At 54.5% G+C, this 12230-nt stretch overlaps 1 protein-coding gene across 10 annotated transcripts in view; it reads left to right on the forward strand.

The window, feature by feature from the left end:
* ATP11A (ATPase phospholipid transporting 11A) overlaps positions 1-12230 on the forward strand; it is a 199078-nt gene that overhangs the window by 82760 nt on the left and 104088 nt on the right. Inside the window, exon 1 of one of the 10 annotated variants that reach the window (XM_063715052.1) lies at positions 568-668. The exons of the other annotated variants lie outside the window; for them this stretch is intronic. The gene's annotated coding sequence lies outside the window, so the exon portion shown is untranslated. Of the gene's footprint in view, positions 1-567; positions 669-12230 lie in introns of those variants that run through there. 10 annotated transcript variants of the gene reach the window in all.

The following is a 12230-nucleotide window of genomic DNA, read 5'->3' on the forward strand; positions in this document are numbered from 1 at the left end:
GAATGGTGGTGGAATCAGACTTCTTATTCTTCAGACGAGGCGATCTCTGCCTCTCCTTGCAAGGTCGTCCAACCTGCCTTATTTTGTTGTTTTTCTGTTTTCTTTTGTTTTAGGCTTTTAGCAGCCTAAAGCCATGGTTTTTCATTTCTGTCTCTAGTAATAAGCGGAAGAGGAATGAGTAAGGGGCTTTACTAGCCCAACCAGAAACAAAAAGTAAGAATCCATAACTGCATTATCTCCCTTGGACACCCGTGCTGGAGGGAGAAGCCCCTCACCCAGAGGCTGTCACAGGGCATTCCTGGGACCCTCTTTTTCCCAGACTCTCCTCCCTGCAGAGCTGCGTCCAGAAGGGGCGTCCCGGCTGAATCTCTATTGCAGCCTCAGGTCAGCGACTGCCCCGGCAATGTCTTCTGGGGTCAGGGTCCTTGCAGGGCCACTGTCACATGCTTGCATCAGTCTCCCTGTAAGGGAAGGGGAAGGGGGAGGGTTTCCCTCATTGGCTCCCGCCCATCCCCCAGGATGGGGCAGAGCACCTGAGGGAGTCTGCCTCTTCCCTCCACGTTCACTGTGCTGAAAGCTGCAGCAGGTGCCCAGTTCTGCAGGAAACAGGCTTTGAACACGGATTCCTGTGAGGAGGATGTGGGGGTGCCTGGGGCCCCTGTGAGAAGGTAGGGAGGATGTGGGGGTGTTGGGGGCCCCTGTAGGAAGGTGGGGAGGTTGTGGGGGTGTTAGGGGCCCTTATGGAAAGGTAGGGAAGATGTGGGGGTGTTGGGGGTCCCTGTGGAAAGGTGGGGATGATGTAGTGGTGTTGGGGGCCCCTGTGGAAACATGGGGAGGATATGGGGGTGTTGGGAGCCCCTGTGGGAAGGTGGGGAGGATGTGGGGGTGTTGGGGGCCCCTGTGGAAAAGTGGGAAGGATGTGCGGGTGCTGGGACCCCCTGTGGGAAGGTGGGGAGGATGTGGGGGTGCTGGGAGCCCCCGTGGGGAGGTGGAGAGGCTGTGGGGGTGTTGGGGGCCCCTGTGGGAAGGTGGGGAGGATGTAGGGGTGCTGGCAGCCCCCGTGGGAAGGTGGGGAAGATGTGGGGGTGTTGGGGGCCCCTGTGGGGAGGTGGGGAGGATGTGGGGATGTTGGGGGCCCCTGTGGAAAGGTGGAGAGGCTGTGGGGGTGTTGGGGGCCCCTGTGGGAAGGTGGGAAGGATGTGGGGGTATTGGGGGCCCCTGTAGGAAGGTGGGGAGGATGTGGGGGTGTTGGGGGCCCCTGTGGAAAGGTGGAGAGGCTGTGGGGGTGTTGGGGGCCCCTGTGGGAAGGTGGGAAGGATGTGGGGATATTGGCCCCTGTAGGAAGGTGGGGAGGATGTGGGGGTGTTGGGGGCCCCTGTGGAAAGGTGGAGAGGCTGTGGGGGTGTTGGGGGCCCCTGTGGGAAGGTGGGAAGGATGTGGGGGTATTGGGGGCCCCTGTAGGAAGGTGGGGAGGATGTGGAGGTGCTGTTGGGAGCCTGGCTATTTGCCTAACCACAGAATATCTGTGACTGTCTGATCATCTGCACATAACTGGCTTTTGAAAGGTGTGTGTGACTCTTTTTACTCTGAAGAGAGGACATTCTTCTGATATCCAGTCTCATAATAAAAAGTTGCTACCTTTACTTTCCCCACTTGGCCAATGATATCAGTAGCCACACTGCAAACTCTGAAATCTCTCAGAGCTCTAGTCTAGGACTCCGAGCGCGAGTGCATCTGTGGCGGTGGGCTTGACTTGAGGCTCATCCTTGTCACCCGCTCGGTGGTAGTGCCTGTGTGCGGACCCCCCGCAGCACTCAGGTGTGGCTCGTGGACTTGTGGTTTCGCTGCTGGCTGGGGAACCCCCTGCGGCTCCTCACTTCCCCACCAAGCGCTGGTCACAGAAACGCCCTTCCCTGGTCACTGCTCTCTGGCCTGGCTTGGTCATGGCTTTGGTCGATGGCAGCCCCATCACCCCTGGGATCCGTGTCCTCCTGTTTCTTTCGTTTCTCCTGAAGGTTTTCCAAGTGCCTGTTTGCTTCTGGGAATTCCCTCTCTGCCTTCCTCCGACTTCCTCATAGCCGTGCTTCCTTTTATTCCGGCCTCCCAAGACTGTGTGGAGCCCGGCCACTGCCAGGGTGGCCCTGTGATGGGCTACACGGGACACAAGAGGCAGCCCTAGGCGCCCGCCTCCACCTCCACCAGCAGCGTCTTCGCTTTCACTTCTGCCCTCTGCGGCCTCTTCTCTGTGGAGTTGGCGTCGGACACTGGCTGTGGGGCAACCTCAGCCTCTCCAGCGGACGCTGCACCATCCCTATGGTGGAGTCTCAGCTTCGGGGATCCAGGGTGCCTGCCGGATTTCAGGCAGCGCATTCGCAGACTGTCGCCAGCTGAACCGCCCCGGTGTCTGGAGTTGTTCTGTGTATGCTGTTATCCAATTACTGACTCACAGTCCTGCAGTTGTCTTCATTAGATATATATTCAATATTTTGGAAATATGCCTACAATGCATTTGTTGTCTCGGCCAGTGGCTCGTGATCCTCTGCACTTGGAAGGTATATAATTTCCGTTACTTAAAAGGCGACACGTATACTAATATGTTTGTTTGTGAATTGGGATATGCTTGCTTAGTTTTCTGGCTAATTCATCTTTAGAAGGAGGGACTCAGTCGTGGGGAATAAACGCAGCGACCTCTCGGTGTTCCTGCTGGGCTCGTGGGTGACGCAGTGTTTTCCGGTGGCTTGGGAAGAATCTGGAGGTCGGATGCTGAGGCTTGAGCGTCTCTCCTGCAGGTTGGTTTCGCCTGGTCCTCAGGGCGGAGTTGCTGCTCATCCTCATGCTGGGCCTGTTTTCCGGTTCCTGGCGTGCTTGTCTTCACCTGCAGTTGACTTGCGGGCAGTGGAGGCTGCACTGTGACGTTAGTAACTGTGAAGGTGTGACCCACGGTGGAAAGTTGGTTATTTCTGTGATTGATGGGGAGGTGTTTGTGGTCGGGGGTGGAACTGCTATGGGGGGAAGGTTTGCAAGTCGGGAGACGGGAGCAATGACAGGGCCCCATGGGCTGCCCCCCGGCTCCTCCTTCCAGGCTCCTACCCTTCCCCACGCCTGGCCTCCCCCACTTGCCTTTCTCTTCTTGAGTCAGCACCACCACTCACACCCCTGAGCGTGTGCCAGGGCTGAGCTCCAAACCGGGCACAGGACCTCCCGGCCCCACGGCATGCCTGCAGCCCCGCCCTCCTCTCTGAGGCTCAGAGGCACAGCAGGTGCAGCACAGCCTAGGCCCTGAGGCTCCCAGGATGGTTGTCCCGGCCAGTGGCTTGTGACCCTCTGCCCACTGCGTTTGGGGGTGAACGGAAGGCGCCCGTGACCCGGGTCCCTGGCAGCTGTGGCCTCTTTGCTGCACTTCCTCTTTGGCCAGAGCCAAAACCAGGTTCTCTTCTGCACACTGGAGCAGGGACCTTGGCCTCAAACTCTAATGCCTGAGTTTATAGTTCTCCCAGCTTCCCCAGAGCTGGCCCATAGCTCAGTCATGTGAACCTCAACACCACCCTGGTTTTCCAGGTGAGATGAGCCTCAGTGACAGGCAGAAACACGTGGCCATGAGGAATGCACCAGCCTGAGTCTAAAGGGAAGCTGCTGATTTCTAGCACTGATTTGCAGAGGGCTGGGTGAGCCTGCCCGGTGCCCTGTGGTGAAGAGGCGTCTCTGTCCCGACAGAGACACTGTGAAGGCACCGTGCTGAGGCCAGCTTCAGAGCCGCGGGGAAGCCAGGTCTGTCTGATCGCTTCCCAGCACGTTGCATGCCATCCCACGCAGCTGTAAATGGACGCACGTTAACCACGGCTGCTGCTTCACAGGTAGCCTGGTCAGAAACGTACTCCTGTCAAAAGTGGAGGGTGAATCGCATGAAATCAGCATTATGTTTGCTCCTGCTGCATTTCAGGAGTCCTGCGGAGTCTGTTCCAACTGCACTCCCCGATCCTGGACGTGCTGTGGGCTCCAAGCGATGCTTTGGTCGCCGGCTCTTTTCTTCTGTGTCTCCCGGGTCTGGACTCTTAGGAAGCTCTGTGTTTCTTCCCACTGCTGCGAACTATCAGAATTAGGCAATCCAGAGTAGGCCAAGAATGATTTGGGGTGAGAATTTATATTTTTATTTCAGTTCTGGACCCGGTAAACTATGGTCTAGGTCCGCTGGCACCCCACATTTCCCAGGTCGACTGTGTTTCCAGATCAAAGGGACGTCCCTGTGCTTTTGTGGATCATTGTGACCCAAGTGATTTTGTGCGAAAAATATTTTCATGGCAGGAAAATGCCACCGAGAGCCTTGAAAATACCTGAGATTTGTTTGGGGAAAAAAAAGAAAAAAGGAAGGAGAGAAATCCAGTCGTTACCATGAGTGTGACGAGAGTGGGGAGAACCAGTGGAGCTTCTGATCCTGCCCCAGCAGATGCCAGTGGCTCAGACCAAGGAGGACAGAGGGACAGGCGTGCCCACGTGAAGCCTCACCCCAGACCCCAGACCCTGCTTGCATGCCGGGATGAAGGTGGGAGAGAACCACGCATCTCAGCATGGGGTGGTGGAAACGCAGTCCACCTGCGGAGGGCTTGTTTACGTTTATTACACCCGAGCAAGGCCCGCACGCCCACCGGAGGGGCCAGGGTGCCCCCGGGAGCCACTGAGAGACCGGGGAGGCACAGGCTCCACCCGCCGCTTCCCTGGACTGCGAGGAGGCAGGGATGGCGAGTCAGGAGGAAGCCTATTTTTAGAAACGCTTAAGTGCCTACGATCTTCTGACCATCAAACAAGAAACGTTGCCTTTTGAAGCTGTAAACAGACGGCAGAACAAGAAGTCGCTGTGTCACTGGATACCTCTACATTTGAATACCGGCCATTAGGGAGAATCGCCCTGTAAACATTGATCCAGTGATTGAGGCTGGTTGGCTTGCTTCTGTTCTGCCCCGCGGTGTAATTCGGCTAATAGGTTTTGTTTGTCTCAGCTGAAATGTGAAACTTCCATTAGGTGTCTAACCTTGGCTAAAAGTGGTTTTCAGCCTATTTTTTAAAAATCTCCTTTGTCCCCACATGCGTTCTGACCTGACTCTGGCAGCCACAACCCAGACCCTAACAGAGTTGATGGTGAGGTTGGTGAAGGCATGACCCACGGTGGAAATTGGTTATTTCGGCTAATCCAGCGATTTTCTGGTTGAACTTTGAATGCGGAAACATCTTGCCCTTACTGGGGCAACGAGGGGAGGAACGGCGTGCACCAGAGACACCTTGGAATCCCACCCAGCCCGGATGTGTCTGCTGGGTTCTGGGACGGGCGCAGGTGACTGTATTTGCGCTGGTGGGAGGAGTTGCCCCCTTGGTTAAATCTGGAGGACACAGCTGCATGGTGCTTGCCCTCAGCCATTTCTCTCTTCTTACTTTGAGAATAATCTCTTTTTTTTTTTCTAGTTTCTCTTTTCTTAGGCATAGTCCTTTGGAAACTTACTGGGCTCACTTTTACCCACTATGAGACACTATTTGTCATGAGTAGTGCAAGGTTAGAGATAACCAGGTCCACATGCGCTTGTGTCTTTCCGTAGTGTGAGGCCTTTGTTGACGTTATTTCAGTCACAAAAGCTGGGAACCGCTGGTGCTTCCCGTCACTCGGGTAGTCCCGGCCGCGGGCATGCAGGCTCAAGCCACTCCTCACGTCAGTCAGTGTTGTAAACCATAGTAATAGTATACCTAATCAATACAGAAATGTTATAAACACTCCACAACAAACAACGTAACATTTAAATCAAGAGAAAAAGGGAGATCGGAGGAAGCGTTAATGAACCAGTCCGGTGGAGAGTGAAGCAGGCACCAGGAGCCCTGGGCTGGGCGGAGTGGTCCGTGGTCTTTCGAGGAGGACTCAGGTGGCAGAGCCTGCGGGGCAGATGCCAAGTTCTTATCACAAGTGACTGCAAGGCGGCAGCGGCTGAGGCAGAGTCCTCCCATGAGAACTGAGTGCTTTTTGTATCCTTATCTGGTTGAATACTGTCTTATTTTTTTTGTTTATTAAGCAAATCACCTTATCTTTGTTGGCAAAGTGCCCTATGAGATGTAAAACAAAGTCTTTTTCTAAGATGGAGTTTATTATATCAACAGTGCTCTATATACTATATATAAAAACTAAACTTTAAAAATGTTGCTTACACGAAAATTGAGAGAAGCGTATGTTTGTGCAGAAGACGAGCAGGTAGAAGGTTCCAGCGGTGAGGGGTGCTCACCTGGAGTGGCCGCGGTAGGGCCATGTGGCTGGAAGCAGGGCAGTGAGCAGTACTCAGCCTGTTGCGAGTGTGTAGGAAGAGAGCTTTGTTGAAATATAACTTACGTATAATAAAATCACCCACTTAAACAATTTGATGATTTTTATTATATTTACCGAGCTACACAACATCGCCACAATCTAATTTTAAAACATTTTCATCCCCTCAAATGAAACCCCATGCCCAGTACCAGGTGCTCCCAAGCCCTGTCCGCAGCTCCCCTCCCGTCACGCCCCAGCCCAGCCCTGGGCAGCTGCTAATCCACCTTCTGTCGCCCGCAGATTTGCCCGTGTGGACGCTTCTTGTGGATGGAGTCAAGCAGCCTGGGGCTTTGCGACTGGCTCTGCCACTTGGCGGGGTCGTCCCGCATTGCCCTGGTGACCAGGGATGCTCTGCGTCCTCTCCTGGGCTTGTTGGCCATTTGCAGGTCTCTAGAGAAATTCCGCCTTGTCTGTTTTTGAGTTTGAATCATTCTGTATATATTCCAGGTATAATCTCGAATCGTTTATGATTGGCATCTGATCACGGATGCTGCATGTAGGGAATGGCTCTGCCATGAAAGCCCAAGAACCCTGAGTGTGTCCACGTGGTCCGTACAGGGAAGGCCTGGCCCACGGTGATCTCTGTCTGGGCGGAACTCAGGAGCCTCCCAGAGCCCCGAGGGCTGTGGCCTATGACGTGCTGCCCTAGGCCATGGCCCGACCATCTCCCTCCCCAGAGGGTGCCATGAGGCCGTTTCTCATCGCCTCTGGGTTCTGATGAGCTGTGGCGCCTCCTGCTCTGCCCTGCCCCAGCATCGCCGCCCCCAGAACAGAGTGCAGGCTGTAAACCGCTTAGTGGTGGCCTGGATTGGCCTGCAACAGTTTGCGTGGTGTCACCCTGCCCTTCTGTTTTCATGTATTTTAATTTATTTGCTGCTTAATCTGACCAAAGGAAACGCCGCCTCTCTCTGTATCGACCAAACCCACCATGCCTTTCTCTTCCCACAGGAGAGTCTTGCTTTCCCGAGCTGTACGGGTCCCAAGCCGATGCCGGGCATTCAGCCAGTGACCAGGAGTCCTTCCCCACTCTCCCTGCCCTCTGAAAAAGCAAACGAAGGGAATCCTTGAACCTCTGGGAAGCTGTAGCCCTTTTGTAAACGTGCCGCCCTGTGGCGGATGGGGGTCCCAGAAAAGGCCCAGGGCTTTGTCTGCAGAAACAGCTTTTTTCCTGTGCTCTTTTGGGTAACTGGTCCTTCCTCAACACTGTCGATAGCAGCTGTGGCACTGGGCTCCATGCAGCCTGCAGCGGAACACGGTGTTTTTAGTCGTGGTGCCCTCTGTGTGGCAGCCGCCAACGCCCCGCTTGCGTGAGTGGCGATCTGCGTCTGTGGGTGACGCGCATCACGGAGTGTGGAGAGGTGCACCTGTGCGGGATTTCCACGCCACCTCCACCCTCCACCCCCCACCCCACCTCGTGCCTTCCCAGGGAAGTCTTGCCTGTGCCTCTGCTGCCTTGGGAAGAGAAGGGGTCCTGGAGGAACTCACAGAGCAGGGGGAGGCATCAAAGAACCTCAGTTCCTCAAACACAGTGCCTGCTGCCTCACTGCTTCCTGTCCGTCTCTCAAGGGGAACTAGGAATTCCCTCCTGTGTCTGGAGAGAGAACCTGGCTAAGCATTGCGGCCAAAGGTTGCAGCCTTCTGGGAAGTGTCCAATACAAAGGATAGACTGCAGGCTATTTTGATTTTACTCGTTTTTTAACAGAACTTTTATGAAAGCAAATTTTACTTGGGTCTGGTGCTAGGATTTTTCTTTACTTGTAAAATTAGCTGATGCCTCCCAGGTTTCGTAAGTCATCTGTTCTAAACTGGAAGCCAGGTGTCTTACATCAAAGCTTCCGGTATCTCCAGTTGCAGAAATTAGAAGAGGGTGGTTGAGGACCATGTCTTCTTGGGTGACGCCCTTGAGAAGATGTCAAGCCTGGGCCCTGTTTATTATATTTGGAGAAATGGGAGATGATGGTACTTTAGAGGAACATAGATCCCATTCCAGCAACTATTTTAATCAGGGACTCTCAGGGGAGGGTGAGATTCCAACTTACAAATTGCAAATGTGCGATATGCTGCACCCACTCACAAAAGACGTGTACCAGATCACAGTTGCAGCTCATTTCGAGGTAAAGCAGCCCTGAAAGACACGCAGAACCAGAGCAGGGGACCAGACTGAGCAGACAGGGGAGGCTTTGCCTTTCTGTGTTTGCACGCACAGCCCGGACTGCATGGTGACTTACAACGTATTTCTCATCCCAGGTCACAGTCTCAGAGTGTGAGAGCCCTGGGTCTCTGGGTCAGGGTCTGAATGAACGCTCTTTCCTTTGGTCCTTTTCCTATCACTGCCCTGTGTATGTCAGACTGGCTAAGCAACACACACGTCTGCTGGCATCGGTGAAAAGCGTCGTTGGCGTGCGAGGCTGTGTGTGTGAGCAGCTCCTCCCACCTTCGTCCCATCACGGGAGCTGCAGAGTTGCAAGACCCTGGTGAATGGAGGCTTTGTTGTTCGGTGGGTCCCACTTCCTCGGGGCAGGCGGCAAGGCCAGCAGGCTGCAGTGTGTACCTCGGATGTGGCGTCTGAGGGACAGCGAGTGGGTTCCCCGCAGGGGCCTTGCTTGCACTGGCTTAGAGAGCTAACAGCGTTTGGTGTGACTCAGTTTATCAGTCTTTCCCTGCTCTGAGGCAGGCCCTTGAAGTGCAGGTGAAGTACCCATGGGCTGGCCGCATAGCTTCTAGGTGTTTCTTCTTCCAGTGGGGTTGGCAGAACATGGCGTGAAGCTCTGCTGTGAAGCTGCCGCAGACAGCGCCCCTCTCTGCTGAAGGGCTCGTTATCCGACTCTGCCTTAGCCCCATCCTCTTCCTTCCTACCACACAGCGGGAGGCATGGGATGCACACAGGCGGGCTTCCACAGTCAGGGGGCCGCTGACAGGAGGAACCCCTCCCTGAGGGTGCTTTTGGCCCAGCAGCTTGAGGCCTCCAGGACATGCCTTCTCTAAAGGGGTGTTAGGTAACTGCAGTTTTCTCCTCTCCTACTTACTCATTGCCAGAATTTTTAAAAAGAAGGAGGCGAATACTTTCAAATGACTTATATAAAAATCTATATTTTAAATTTATTTCTGTAAGAAAAAAATTGGTTGGTACAAATATAGCAAAAATGTTAACATTTGTGAAATCTGGGTGATTTATTTCCTTACTCCAGTTTTCTGCATGTTTGAATTATTTCATAATGCCCCCCTCCGCCTGTGAGTGGGCGTATCTGGAGAGGTGTCATCCTTCCTGAAGAGGGACAGTGGCTGAGCCACTTGTGACCAGGGAAGCCCAGCCCACACCTCCATGGCCCTGGCGCAGGGCGGGGGCGACTTAGTTCATGACAACCTAGTTTCTGCCCCCAGTTCCAACTTGGGGTCAGCCAGAGAACAGCAAATATGCCCCTGTCCCCTTCTCCCCTTGCCAGCCCCACAGGATGCCGCGCCTCCCGGGCGTGAGCCCATGCCCGTCAGGCCCACAGCTGCCCTCCCAGCCCTCTTCCCTGGACTCCTTCCCACGTCCCTGGCCTGGCTGGAGTCCCTGGGAGCCCGTGGAGGCGGCTGACCTGCAGGCTCGGAGTCCGTGGCCACTGCTGCTTGTTCTGGTGGCCGTCGTTTGTTTCCACGGGGATTCATGTTGACATCTGTTACTCGTCCTCAAGTGAGCCCGTCTGCGTGAAGGCACACCTCGGGGCTGCTGAGTCGGCCACATCGTTGACAGTTCCCCACAGCCCCTCTAGTGTGTCCTGTGTGTGAGCAAAAGCGCAGGCTAGATCCCAGACCCTCCTTCCATCCCTGGACTGGGCGCATTGGAGCAAATTCCTTCATGCCGCCTGCTCCGTCCTCTCCCTTGCCCTGTTCCTTTCCATGCTTTATTAACGGGGAAATGCGGAGAGGGTCAGAGGGCCAGCGAGGTCAATGCCACCCCTCAAAAGGCAGGTGTCTGTGCTGTGTGACGCTGAACGCTGCCTAAACCATCTGGATAATTGATCGGGTGTGAGTTTGCACGCTGTGCTCTGGCCTGCGTGGCGATGGTTCTGGGTTTGGTGTCGCGCTTTGTCAAATGGGAAGTGATAGTAAATTCTATTTTATTTATTTATTTTTTTGAGACAGAGTCTCACTCTGTCGTCCAGGCTGAAATGCAGTGGCACTATCCTGGCTCACTGCAACCTCTGCCTCCCGGGTTCAAGCCATTCTCCTTGCCTCAGCCTCCCAAGTAGAAGTAGCTGGGATTACAGGCATATGCCACCACTCCTGCCTAATTTTTGTATTTTTAGTAGAGACGAGGTTTTGCCATATTGGCCAGGCTGGTCTCAAACGCCTGACCTCAGGTGATCCACACGCCTTGGCCTCACAAAGTGCTGGGATTACAGCCATGAGCCCCCGCGACTGGCCGAGATGACCTGTCGGGTGAGAGGCTCCAGCTCCTGGCCTGGGATTAATATCTGACCAAATGCTGTGGTGCACACTGAGAGTGTCGCATCATAGATCTTCTGAAACGCAGCGTCTAGTCCCTTGAGCCTCTCTGCACCGCCGGTTTAGAGTTCATGCTCCTGTGGCAGGGGCCTCAGGGGCGTTTGCTCCTTGGGGAAATTTTCCTCAACCACTGAACACAGGTGCTGGGCACCTGTCAGAAAGCCACACTGCCAGGCACCACCAAGCTCAGGCGCTGGCACCTGTCAGAAAGCCACACTGCCAGGCACGTGCACAAAGACTGTGTGTTTTCAGGCAGCAGTGGATCAATCCCAAATGTCAAAACTATCTTTAAAAAAATAATTAAGACTGGGCATGGTGGCTCACGCCTGTAATCCCAGCACTTTGGGATGCTGAGGCGGGCAAATCACCTGAGGTCAGGAGTTCGAGACCAGCCTGGCCAACATGGTGAAACCCAATCTCTATTAAAAATACAAAAATTAGCCAGGTGTGGTGGCACACACCTGTAATCCCAGCTACTTGGGAGGCTGAGGCAGGAGAATGGCTTGAACCTGGGAGGCGGAGATTGCAATGTGCTGAGATCACGCCATTGCACTCCAGCCTGGGGGACAAGAGCGAGACTTAGTCTCAAAAAAAAAAAAAAATAATAATATAATAATTAAGGGAAGGAGCCATGGAGGCTGCCCAGGTAGCTGCATTGACGGAATTTGTGGTGACATTTTCTCTGAGGCTCCTGTGCTATGCGGTTACAGCTGCCCCTCTGTGAAGCCCCCTTCTGCTGGAAGGTGGGTGGGAAGGCTGCCAGGACGCTGTGCAGTGCCGTGTCCTGAGCGCACATATTAGGAGAAGGGACGTGAGACTTCCTCCCCTGTGGGCTCCATGCAGCCGGGAAGCCCTGCCGCCCCCTCCCCATGCACTCCCCACATGCCACTCACCGTGCCTTTCTGCCCCAACTCCAGGTGTGGAATTCCTCTCGGAGGTGCTCTTATGGCACCCTGTGCAGAGAGGCCTGGGCCTGGCCCGGAAGAAGGCACAGCCCATGTGCGGGCACCTCTGCAAGGCATGCTGGGGTCCATTTTCCTGTTTCCCCAACCCTGTGGCACTCCTTCCTGTTCCTTCTTCTACGGTCTTCCGTGTGAGTCATGGAAATGAGACAGATGGGCATGTTTAGCATCATACCACACATACCTTTTGCAAAAATGTATTTTTTTAGCAGCCAGGTGAGCAGCTGATGTGGTGGACAGAAAGCTCACCGGAGGCCCTGAGGCCTTGCGGCCTCCACGTGCCTCTCATCAGTGTGTGAGGTGCAGTAGGCAGAGGTTTGCTGAGCTTAGCGGCTCTGTGAGAGGAGGTCGTCCAGGTCAGTGGCTTTGAAAGCCCCGGCACACTCCGGCTCCCATGCAGTTATGTTGTGTAAGAATGGCAACAGGGCCAAAACCTTGTA

The sequence above is a fragment of the Pongo abelii genome, chromosome 14 (assembly GCF_028885655.2).
Source record: "Pongo abelii isolate AG06213 chromosome 14, NHGRI_mPonAbe1-v2.0_pri, whole genome shotgun sequence".
Lineage (NCBI taxonomy): Eukaryota > Metazoa > Chordata > Mammalia > Primates > Hominidae > Pongo > Pongo abelii.